The 10,000-nt window shown below is 52.4% G+C and overlaps 4 non-coding genes and 11 pseudogenes across 4 annotated transcripts; all 15 read left to right on the top strand.

The window, feature by feature from the left end:
• The first annotated feature begins 304 nt into the window (after positions 1-304).
• LOC148630517 (5S ribosomal RNA) lies at positions 305-423 on the top strand (annotated as a pseudogene).
• Positions 424-959: 536 nt separating this feature from the next.
• On the top strand, positions 960-1,078 carry LOC148630516 (5S ribosomal RNA; annotated as a pseudogene).
• Positions 1,079-1,615: 537 nt separating this feature from the next.
• On the top strand, positions 1,616-1,734 carry LOC148630515 (5S ribosomal RNA; annotated as a pseudogene).
• A 537-nt stretch (positions 1,735-2,271) lies between these two features.
• On the top strand, positions 2,272-2,390 carry LOC148630514 (5S ribosomal RNA; annotated as a pseudogene).
• Positions 2,391-2,927: 537 nt separating this feature from the next.
• Positions 2,928-3,046, top strand: LOC148630513 (5S ribosomal RNA; annotated as a pseudogene).
• Positions 3,047-3,583: 537 nt separating this feature from the next.
• Positions 3,584-3,702, top strand: LOC148630512 (5S ribosomal RNA). The gene has a single exon (XR_015935181.1). It is a non-coding gene; the product is annotated as a 5S ribosomal RNA (ribosomal RNA).
• Positions 3,703-4,239: 537 nt separating this feature from the next.
• On the top strand, positions 4,240-4,358 carry LOC148630511 (5S ribosomal RNA; annotated as a pseudogene).
• A 537-nt stretch (positions 4,359-4,895) lies between these two features.
• On the top strand, positions 4,896-5,014 carry LOC148630510 (5S ribosomal RNA; annotated as a pseudogene).
• A 537-nt stretch (positions 5,015-5,551) lies between these two features.
• Positions 5,552-5,670, top strand: LOC148630509 (5S ribosomal RNA). The gene has a single exon (XR_015935180.1). It is a non-coding gene; the product is annotated as a 5S ribosomal RNA (ribosomal RNA).
• Positions 5,671-6,207: 537 nt separating this feature from the next.
• Positions 6,208-6,326, top strand: LOC148630508 (5S ribosomal RNA; annotated as a pseudogene).
• Positions 6,327-6,863: 537 nt separating this feature from the next.
• On the top strand, positions 6,864-6,982 carry LOC148630507 (5S ribosomal RNA; annotated as a pseudogene).
• Positions 6,983-7,519: 537 nt separating this feature from the next.
• LOC148630506 (5S ribosomal RNA) lies at positions 7,520-7,638 on the top strand. The gene has a single exon (XR_015935179.1). It is a non-coding gene; the product is annotated as a 5S ribosomal RNA (ribosomal RNA).
• Positions 7,639-8,175: 537 nt separating this feature from the next.
• On the top strand, positions 8,176-8,294 carry LOC148630505 (5S ribosomal RNA). Its single transcript, XR_015935185.1, has one exon. It is a non-coding gene; the product is annotated as a 5S ribosomal RNA (ribosomal RNA).
• Positions 8,295-8,831: 537 nt separating this feature from the next.
• LOC148630504 (5S ribosomal RNA) lies at positions 8,832-8,950 on the top strand (annotated as a pseudogene).
• A 537-nt stretch (positions 8,951-9,487) lies between these two features.
• On the top strand, positions 9,488-9,605 carry LOC148630503 (5S ribosomal RNA; annotated as a pseudogene).
• The last annotated feature ends 395 nt before the right edge of the window (positions 9,606-10,000 follow it).

Here is a 10,000-nt window from a genome sequence, read left to right as displayed (position 1 = left end):
CGGCTGGCGTTCGGAGAGTCGCGTTTTTCAGAATTGTATTGAGATCGTTTTCCACAGAGCTCAGATGTCAAAGCACAGCAGCAGCTCTCCACAGCGATCCTCTATAGCGCCCTTTCTCCCGCAGCTCCGTCCTCATTGGAAGGAAGCAAGAGTGAAAGGCTGAAGTGAAATAGAGCGGGGACGAAGGCAGTGAAGAGAGAGAACGTGGGAAGAAGAGAAAAACGCAAGGGAAAAAAAGCAGCGTCGTAAAAGAGGTGACGGAGCTGTCTTCTCAATAAGAAGGGTGCCAGCGAGCCTTGCTCTCGCTTACGGCCACACACCCTTGAGCACGCCTGATCTCGTCTGATTTCGGAAGCTAAACAGGGATGGGCCTGGTTAGTACTTGGATGGGAGACCGCCTGGGAATACCAGGTGCTGTAAGCTTTTAAGCGCAGGATGCGCCCTATCCCCGCTCGCTCGCTCATTCCCCTGTTCACACGTGCAGTGCGGCTTGTCCGTCTGTTTATTTGTCAGCTTTGGCGAGACACGGGTGCTTGTGTATTAGCGTGAGCTTTTTTTATTCTGATCAGGAACAGTTTAACAAGTCAGCAAAGGATCGAGGAAAGGTTTATCGCCAGCTGAAAAGAGACACAGCGCTTCGGCTGTGGAGACTTGTTCGGCTGGCGTTCGGAGAGTCGCGTTTTTCAGAATTGTATTGAGATCGTTTTCCACAGAGCTCAGATGTCAAAGTACAGCAGCAGCTCTCCACAGCGATCCTCTATAGCGCCCTTTCTCCCGCAGCTCCGTCCTCATTGGAAGGAAGCAAGAGTGAAAGGCTGAAGTGAAATAGAGCGGGGACGAAGGCAGTGAAGAGAGAGAACGTGGGAAGAAGAGAAAAACGCAAGGGAAAAAAAGCAGCGTCGTAAAAGAGGTGACGGAGCTGTCCTCTCAATAAGAAGGTGCCAGCGAGCCTTGCTCTCGCTTACGGCCACACCCCCTTGACCACGCCTGATCTCATCTGATCTTGGAAGCTAAACAGGGATGGGCCTGGTTAGTACTTGGGTGGGAGACCGCCTGGGAATACCAGGTGATGTAAGCTTTTATGCGCAGGAGGCGCCCTATCCCCGCTCGCTCGCTCATTCCCCTGTTCACACGTGCAGTGCGGCTTGTCCTTCTGTTTATTTCTCAGCTTTGGCGAGACACGGGTGCTTGTGTATTAGCGTGAGCGTTTTTTATTCTGATCAGGAACAGTTTTACAAGTCCGCAAAGGATCGAGGAAAGGTTTATCGCCAACTGAAAAGAGACACAGCGCTTCGGCTGTGGAGACTTGTTCGGCTGGCGTTCGGAGAGTCGCGTTTTTCAGAATTGTATTGAGATCGTTTTCCACAGAGCTCAGATGTCAAAGCACAGCAGCAGCTCTCCACAGCGATCCTCTATAGCGCCCTTTCTCCCGCAGCTCCGTCCTCATTGGAAGGAAGCAAGAGTGAAAGGCTGAAGTGAAATAGAGCGGGGACGAAGGCAGTGAAGAGAGAGAACGTGGGAAGAAGAGAAAAACGCAAGAGAAAAAAAGCAGCGTCGTAAAAGAGGTGACGGAGCTGTCCTCTCAATAAGAAGGGTGCCAGCGAGCCTTGCTCTCGCTTACGGCCACACCCCCTTGAGCACGCCTGATCTCGTCTGATCTCGGAAGCTAAACAGGGATGGGCCTGGTTAGTACTTGGATGGGAGACCGCCTGGGAATATCAAGTGCTGTAAGCTTTTAAGCACAGGAGGCGCCCTATCCCCGCTCGCTCGCTCATTCCCCTGTTCACACGTGCAGTGCGGCTTGTCCGTCTGTTTATTTGTCAGCTTTGGCGAGACACGGGTGCTTGTGTATTAGCGTGAGCGTTTTTTATTCTGATCAGGAACAGTTTAACAAGTCCGCAAATGATCGAGGAAAGGTTTATCGCCAGCTGAAAAAAGACACAGCGCTTCGGCTGGGGAGACTTGTTCGGCTGGCGTTCGGAGAGTCGCGTTTTTCAGAATTGTATTGAGATCGTTTTCCACAGAGCTCAGATGTCAAAGCACAGCAGCAGCTCTCCACAGCGATCCTCTATAGCGCCCTTTCTCCCGCAGCTCCGTCCTCATTGGAAGGAAGCAAGAGTGAAAGGCTGAAGTGAAATAGAGCGGGGACGATGGCAGTGAAGAGAGAGAACGTGGGAAGAAGAGAAAAACGCAAGGGAAAAAGAGCAGCGTCGTAAAAGAGGTGACGGAGCTGTCCTCTCAATAAGAAGGGTGCCAGCGAGCCTTGCTCTCGCTTACGGCCACACCCCCTTGAGCACGCCTGATCTCGTCTGATCTTGGAAGCTAAACAGGGATGGGCCTGGTTAGTACTTGGATGGGAGACCGCCTGGGAATACCAGGTGCTGTAAGCTTTTAAGCGCAGGAGGCGCCCTATCCCCGCTCGCTCGCTCATTCCCCTGTTCACACGTGCAGTGCGGCTTGTCCGTCTGTTTATTTGTCAGCTTTGGCGAGACGCGGGTGCTTGTGTATTAGCGTGAGCGTTTTTTATTCTGATCAGGAACAGTTTTACAAGTCCGCAAAGAATCGAGGAAAGGTTTATCGCCAGCTGAAAAGAGACACAGCGCTTCGGCTGTGGAGACTTGTTCGGCTGGCGTTCGTAGAGTCGCGTTTTTCAGAATTGTATTGAGATCGTTTTCCACAGAGCTCAGATGTCAAAGCACAGCAGCAGCTCTCCACAGCGATCCTCTATAGCGCCCTTTCTCCCGCAGCTCCGTCCTCATTGGAAGGAAGCAAGAGTGAAAGGCTGAAGTGAAATAGAGCGGGGACGAAGGCAGTGAAGAGAGAGAACGTGGGAAGAAGAGAAAAACGCAAGGGAAAAAAAGCAGCGTCGTGAAAGAGGTGACGGAGCTGTCCTCTCAATAAGAAGGGTGCCAGCGAGCCTTGCTCTCACTTGCGGCCACACCCCCTTGAGCACGCCTGATCTCGTCTGATTTCGGAAGCTAAACAGGGATGGGCCTGGTTAGTACTTGGATGGGAGACCGCCTGGGAATACCAGGTGCTGTAAGCTTTTAAGCGCAGGAGGCGCCCTATCCCCGCTCGCTCGCTCATTCCCCTGTTCACACGTGCAGTGCGGCTTGTCCGTCTGTTTATTTGTCAGCTTTGGCAAGACACGGGTGCTTGTGTATTAGCGTGAGCGTTTTTTATTCTGATCATGAACAGTTTAACAAGTCCGCAAAGGATCGAGGAAAGGTTTATCGCCAGCTGAAAAGAGACACAGCGCTTCGGCTGTGGAGACTTGTTCGGCTGGCGTTCGGAGAGTCGCGTTTTTCAGAATTGTATTGAGATCGTTTTCCACAGAGCTCAGATGTCAAAGCACAGCAGCAGCTCTCCACAGCGATCCTCTATAGCGCCCTTTCTCCCGCAGCTCCGTCCTCATTGGAAGGAAGCAAGAGTGAAAGGCTGAAGTGAAATAGAGCGGGGACGAAGGCAGTGAAGAGAGAGAACGTGGGAAGAAGAGAAAAACGCAAGGGAAAAAAAGCAGCGTCGTAAAAGAGGTGACGGAGCTGTCCTCTCAATAAGAAGGGTGCCAGCGAGCCTTGCTCTTGCTTACGGCCACACCCCCTTGAGCACGCCTGATCTCGTCTGATCTCGGAAGCTAAACAGGGATGGGCCTGGTTAGTACTTGGATGGGAGACCGCCTGGGAATACCAGGTGCTGTAAGCTTTTAAGCGCAGGAGGCGCCCTATCCCCGCTCGCTCGCTCATTCCCCTGTTCACACGTGCAGTGCGGCTTGTCCGTCTCTTTATTTGTCAGCTTTGGCGAGACACGGGTGCTTGTGTATTAGCGTGAGCGTTTTTTATTCTGATCAGGAACAGTTTTACAAGTCCGCAAAGGATCGAGGAAAGCTTTATCGCCAGCTGAAAAGAGACACAGCGCTTCGGCTGTGGAGACTTGTTCGGCTGGCGTTCGGAGAGTCGCGTTTTTCAGAATTGTATTGAGATCGTTTTCCACAGAGCTCAGATGTCAAAGCACAGCAGCAGCTCTCCACAGCGATCCTCTATAGCGCCCTTTCTCCCGCAGCTCCGTCCTCATTGGAAGGAAGCAAGAGTGAAAGGCTGAAGTGAAATAGAGCGGGGACGAAGGCAGTGAAGAGAGAGAACGTGGGAAGAAGAGAAAAACGCAAGGGAAAAAGAGCAGCGTCGTAAAAGAGGTGACGGGGCTGTCCTCTCAATAAGAAGGGTGCCAGCGAGCCTTGCTCTCGCTTACGGCCACACCCCCTTGAGCACGCCTGATCTCGTCTGATCTCGGAAGCTAAACAGGGATGGGCCTGGTTAGTACGTGGATGGGAGACCACCTGGGAATACCAGGTGCTGTAAGCTTTTAAGCGCAGGAGGCGCCCTATCCCCGCTCGCTCGCTCATTCCCCTGTTCACACGTGCAGTGCGGCTTGTCCGTCTGTTTATTTGTCAGCTTTGGCAAGACACGGGTGCTTGTGTATTAGCGTGAGCGTTTTTTATTCTGATCATGAACAGTTTAACAAGTCCGCAAAGGATCGAGGAAAGGTTTATCGCCAGCTGAAAAGAGACACAGCGCTTTGGCTGTGGAGACTTGTTCGGCTGGCGTTCGGAGAGTCGCGTTTTTCAGAATTGTATTGAGATCGTTTTCCACAGAGCTCAGATGTCAAAGCACAGCAGCAGCTCTCCACAGCGATCCTCTATAGCGCCCTTTCTCCCGCAGCTCCGTCCTCATTGGAAGGAAGCAAGAGTGAAAGGCTGAAGTGAAATAGAGCGGGGACGATGGCAGTGAAGAGAGAGAACGTGGGAAGAAGAGAAAAACGCAAGGGAAAAAGAGCAGCGTCGTAAAAGAGGTGACGGAGCTGTCCTCTCAATAAGAAGGGTGCCAGCGAGCCTTGCTCTCGCTTACGGCCACACCCCCTTGAGCATGCCTGATCTCGTCTGATCTTGGAAGCTAAACAGGGATGGGCCTGGTTAGTACTTGGATGGGAGACCGCCTGGGAGTACCAGGTGCTGTAAGCTTTTAAGCGCAGGAGGCGCCCTATCCCCGCTCGCTGGCTCATTCCCCTGTTCACACGTGCAGTGCGGCTTGTCCGTCTGTTTATTTGTCAGCTTTGGCGAGACACGGGTGCTTGTGTATTAGCGTGAGCGTTTTTTATTCTGATCAGGAACAGTTTAACAAGTCCGCAAATGATCGAGGAAAGGTTTATCGCCAGCTGAAAAAAGACACAGCGCTTCGGCTGGGGAGACTTGTTCGGCTGGCGTTCGGAGAGTCGCGTTTTTCAGAATTGTATTGAGATCGGTTTCCTCAGAGCTCAGATGTCAAAGCACAGCAGCAGCTCTCCACAGCGATCCTCTATAGCGCCCTTTCTCCCGCAGCTCCGTCCTCATTGGAAGGAAGCAAGAGTGAAAGGCTGAAGTGAAATAGAGCGGGGACGAAGGCAGTGAAGAGAGAGAACGTGGGAAGAAGAGAAAAACGCAAGGGAAAAAGAGCAGCGTCGTAAAAGAGGTGACGGAGCTGTCCTCTCAATAAGAAGGGTGCCAGCGAACCTTGCTCTTGCTTACGGCCACACCCCCTTGAGCACGCCTGATCTCGTCTGATCTCGGAAGCTAAACAGGGATGGGCCTGGTTAGTACTTGGATGGGAGACCGCCTGGGAATACCAGGTGCTGTAAGCTTTTAAGCGCAGGAAGCGCCCTATCCCCGCTCGCTGGCTCATTCCCCTGTTCACACGTGCAGTGCGGCTTGTCCGTCTGTTTATTTGTCAGCTTTGGCGAGACACGGGTGCTTGTGTATTAGCGTGAGCGTTTTTTATTCTGATCAGGAACAGTTTTACAAGTCCGCAAAGAATCGAGGAAAGGTTTATCGCCAGCTGAAAAGAGACACAGCGCTTCGGCTGTGGAGACTTGTTCGGCTGGCGTTCGGAGAGTCGCGTTTTTCAGAATTGTATTGAGATCGTTTTCCACAGAGCTCAGATGTCAAAGCACAGCAGCAGCTCTCCACAGCGATCCTCTATAGCGCCCTTTCTCCCGCAGCTCCGTCCTCATTGGAAGGAAGCAAGAGTGAAAGGCTGAAGTGAAATAGAGCGGGGACGAAGGCAGTGAAGAGAGAGAACGTGGGAAGAAGAGAAAAACGCAAGGGAAAAAAAGCAGCGTCGTGAAAGAGGTGACGGAGCTGTCCTCTCAATAAGAAGGGTGCCAGCGAGCCTTGCTCTCACTTGCGGCCACACCCCCTTGAGCACGCCTGATCTCGTCTGATCTCGGAAGCTAAACAGGGATGGGCCTGGTTAGTACTGGGATGGGAGACCGCCTGGGAATACCAGGTGCTGTAAGCTTTTAAGCGCAGGAGGCGCCCTATCCCCGCTCGCTCGCTCATTCCCCTGTTCACACGTGCAGTGCGGCTTGTCCGTCTGTTTATTTGTCAGCTTTGGCGAGACACGGGTGCTTGTGTATTAGCGTGAGCGTTTTTTATTCTGATCATGAACAGTTTAACAAGTCCGCAAAGGATCGAGGAAAGGTTTATCGCCAGCTGAAAAGAGACACAGCGCTTCGGCTGTGGAGACTTGTTCGGCTGGCGTTCGGAGAGTCGCGTTTTTCAGAATTGTATTGAGATCGTTTTCCACAGAGCTCAGATGTCAAAGCACAGCAGCAGCTCTCCACAGCGATCCTCTATAGCGCCCTTTCTCCCGCAGCTCCGTCCTCATTGGAAGGAAGCAAGAGTGAAAGGCTGAAGTGAAATAGAGCGGGGACGAAGGCAGTGAAGAGAGAGAACGTGGGAAGAAGAGAAAAACGCAAGGGAAAAAGAGCAGCGTCGTAAAAGAGGTGATGGAGCTGTCCTCTCAATAAGAAGGGTGCCAGCGAGCCTTGCTCTCGCTTACGGCCACACCCCCTTGAGCACGCCTGATCTCGTCTGATCTCGGAAGCTAAACAGGGATGGGCCTGGTTAGTACGTGGAGGGGAGACCACCTGGGAATACCAGGTGCTGTAAGCTTTTAAGCGCAGGAGGCGCCCTATCCCCGCTCGCTCGCTCATTCCCCTGTTCACACGTGCAGTGCGGCTTGTCCGTCTGTTTATTTGTCAGCTTTGGCAAGACACGGGTGCTTGTGTATTAGCGTGAGCGTTTTTTATTCTGATCATGAACAGTTTAACAAGTCCGCAAAGGATCGAGGAAAGGTTTATCGCCAGCTGAAAAGAGACACAGCGCTTCGGCTGTGGAGACTTGTTCGGCTGGCGTTCGGAGAGTCGCGTTTTTCAGAATTGTACTGAGATCGTTTTCCACAGAGCTCAGATGTCAAAGCACAGCAGCAGCTCTCCACAGCGATCCTCTATAGCGCCCTTTCTCCCGCAGCTCCGTCCTCATTGGAAGGAAGCAAGAGTGAAAGGCTGAAGTGAAATAGAGCGGGGATGAAGGCAGTGAAGAGAGAGAACGTGGGAAGAAGAGAAAAACGCAAGGGAAAAAAAGCAGCGTCGTAAAAGAGGTGACGGAGCTGTCCTCTCAATAAGAAGGGTGCCAGCGAGCCTTGCTCTCGCTTACGGCCACACCCCCTTGAGCACGCCTGATCTCGTCTGATCTCGGAAGCTAAACAGGGATGGGCCTGGTTAGTACTTGGATGGGAGACCGCCTGGGAATACCAGGTGCTGTAAGCTTTTAAGCGCAGGAGGCGCCCTATCCCCGCTCGCTCGCTCATTCCCCTGTTCACACGTGCAGTGCAGCTTGTCCGTCTGTTTATTTGTCAGCTTTGGCGAGACACGGGTGCTTGTGTATTAGCGTGAGCGTTTTTTATTCTGATCAGGAACAGTTTTACAAGTCCGCAAAGGATCGAGGAAAGGTTTATCGCCAGCTGAAAAGAGACACAGCGCTTCGGCTGTGGAGACTTGTTCGGCTGGCGTTCGGAGAGTCGCGTTTTTCAGAATTGTATTGAGATCGTTTTCCACAGAGCTCAGATGTCAAAGCACAGCAGCAGCTCTCCACAGCGATCCTCTATAGTGCCCTTTCTCCCGCAGCTCCGTCCTCATTGGAAGGAAGCAAGAGTGAAAGGCTGAAGTGAAATAGAGCGGGGACGAAGGCAGTGAAGAGAGAGAACGTGGGAAGAAGAGAAAAACGCAAGGGAAAAAAAGCAGCGTCGTAAAAGAGGTGACGGAGCTGTCCTCTCAATAAGAAGGGTGCCAGCGAGCCTTGCTCTTGCTTACGGCCACACCACCTTGAGCATGCCTGATCTCGTCTGATCTCGGAAGCTAAACAGGGATGGGCCTGGTTAGTACTTGGATGGGAGACCGCCTGGGAATACCAGGTGCTGTAAGCTTTTAAGCGCAGGAGGCGCCCTATCCCCGCTCGCTCGCTCATTCCCCTGTTCACACGTGCAGTGCGGCTTGTCCGTCTCTTTATTTGTCAGCTTTGGCGAGACACGGGTGCTTGTGTATTAGCGTGAGCGTTTTTTATTCTGATCAGGAACAGTTTTACAAGTCCGCAAAGGATCGAGGAAAGGTTTATCGCCAGCTGAAAAGAGACACAGCGCTTCGGCTGTGGAGACTTGTTCGGCTGGCGTTCGGAGAGTCGCGTTTTTCAGAATTGTATTGAGATCGTTTTCCACAGAGCTCAGATGTCAAAGCACAGCAGCAGCTCTCCACAGCGATCCTCTATAGCGCCCTTTCTCCCGCAGCTCCGTCCTCATTGGAAGGAAGCAAGAGTGAAAGGCTGAAGTGAAATAGAGCGGGGACGAAGGCAGTGAAGAAAGAGAACGTGGGAAGAAGAGAAAAACGCAAGGGAAAAAAAGCAGCGTCGTAAAAGAGGTGACGGAGCTGTCCTCTCAATAAGAAGGGTGCCAGCGAGCCTTGCTCTCGCTTACGGCCACACCCCCTTGAGCACGCCTGATCTCATCTGATGTCGGAAGCTAAACAGGGATGGGCCTGGTTAGTACTTGGATGGGAGACCGCCTGGGAATACCAGGTGCTGTAAGCTTTTAAGCGCAGGTGGCGCCCTATCCCCGCTCGCTGGCTCATTCCCCTGTTCACACGTGCAGTGCGGCTTGTCCGTCTGTTTATTTGTCAGCTTTGGCGAGACACGGGTGCTTGTGTATTAGCGTGAGCGTTTTTTATTCTGATCAGGAACAGTTTTACAAGTCCGCAAAGGATCGAGGAAAGGTTTATCGCCAGCTGAAAAGAGACACAGCGCTTCGGCTGTGGAGACTTGTTCAGCTGGCGTTCGGAGAGTCGCGTTTTTCAGAATTGTTTTGAGATCGTTTTCCACAGAGCTCAGATGTCAAAACACAGCAGCAGCTCTCCACAGCGATCCTCTATAGCGCCCTTTCTCCCGCAGCTCCGTCCTCATTGGAAGGAAGCAAAAGTGAAAGGCTGAAGTGAAATAGAGCGGGGACGAAGGCAGTGAAGAGAGAGAACGTGGGAAGAAGAGAAAAACGCAAGGGAAAAAGAGCAGCGTCATAAAAGAGGTGACGGAGCTGTCCTCTCAATAAGAAGGGTGCCAGCGAGCCTTGCTCTCGCTTACGGCCACACCCCCTTGAGCACACCTGATCTCGTCTGATCTCGGAAGCTAAACAGGGATGGGCCTGGTTAGTACTTGGATGGAGACCGCCTGGGAGTACCAGGTGCTGTAAGCTTTTAAGCGCAGGAGGCGCCCTATCCCCGCTCGCTCGCTCATTCCCCTGTTCACACGTGCAGTGCGGCTTGTCCGCCTGTTTATTTGTCAGCTTTGGCGAGACACGGGTGCTTGTGTATTAGCATGAGCGTTTTTTATTCTGATCAGGAACAGTTTTACAAGTCCGCAAAGGATCGAGGAAAGGTTTATCGCCAGCTGAAAAGAGACACAGCGCTTCGGCTGTGGAGACTTGTTAGGCTGGCGTTCGGAGAGTCGCGTTTTTCAGAATTGTATTGAGATCGTTTTCCACAGAGCTCAGATGTCAAAGCACAGCAGCAGCTCTCCACAGCGATCCTCTATAGCGCCCTTTCTCCCGCAGCTCCGTCCTCATTGGAAGGAAGCAAAAGTGAAAGGCTG

Source organism: Lepisosteus platostomus, unplaced genomic scaffold (assembly GCF_059453375.1).
Source record: "Lepisosteus platostomus isolate fLepPlt1 unplaced genomic scaffold, fLepPlt1.hap1 Scaffold_96_H1, whole genome shotgun sequence".
NCBI classification, from domain to species: domain Eukaryota; kingdom Metazoa; phylum Chordata; class Actinopteri; order Semionotiformes; family Lepisosteidae; genus Lepisosteus; species Lepisosteus platostomus.
Note: the sequence above shows the minus strand (reverse complement) of the source record. Positions and strands in the feature narration are given on the sequence as shown.